Raw genomic sequence first — 849 nt, 5'->3', positions numbered from 1 at the left:
TTTTAAATTCTTTCTGAATTGGCTTTGTTACACTACAAGCTTATGGAAATTATTCAATTTCATTTCCTCAATGTCTTTTTAAACTACTGAAAAGAGATCATTAGGTGTTAAAGTGTAGTAATATTAGTTTTTGCTCTATAATCCTGCTTTTAAAAACCCACCCTTAAAAGTTATCATATAGGGCTGGGGTTGTGGCTCAGTGGCAGAGCACTTGCCTAGTATGTGTGAGGACTTGGGTTCAATCATCAGCACCATATAAATAAATAAAATAAAGGTACTGTGTCCATCTACAATAAAAAAATTTTAAGTAATATATTAAATATATTTGCCCACATATTTACTTCCATGATTTTGATCTCAGCTGCAAAAAAAAAAAAAAAAAAAAAAGTAAAAAACCCAAATACTCTATAATCCAGGTGTGTGTGAGAAGAGTGAGGGATTTTAATAGTTTGTGGGACATCCATTCAATAAAATATCATGCAGAGGCTGGGGATGTGGCTCAAGTGATAGCGCACTCGCCTGGCATATGGATTCGATCCTCAACACCACATAAAGATAAAATAAAGATATTGTGTAAAAAAAAATCATGCAGACTTTTAAATTGAAGCTTTAGAATATAGATGCTCCTTGATTTATGTTGTGCTTACATCTTGATTAAAGCCATTATAAGCAGAAAAATTGCAAGTCAAAAACATATTTAATATCCCTCACCTACTGAACACCACAGTTTAGCATCACGGTACCCATAGGGTATCAGTTGTTTCCTCAATCATGTGATCATGTGGCTGACCAGAAGACAGAGTCTCATACCACATGTCACTAGTCTGGGAAAGCATCAAATGCAAAATT

The sequence above is a fragment of the Marmota flaviventris genome, chromosome 4, assembly GCF_047511675.1.
Source record: "Marmota flaviventris isolate mMarFla1 chromosome 4, mMarFla1.hap1, whole genome shotgun sequence".
Taxonomy (NCBI): domain Eukaryota; kingdom Metazoa; phylum Chordata; class Mammalia; order Rodentia; family Sciuridae; genus Marmota; species Marmota flaviventris.
The sequence above is the reverse complement of the archived record's forward strand: the minus strand, read 5'-3'. Positions refer to the sequence as shown.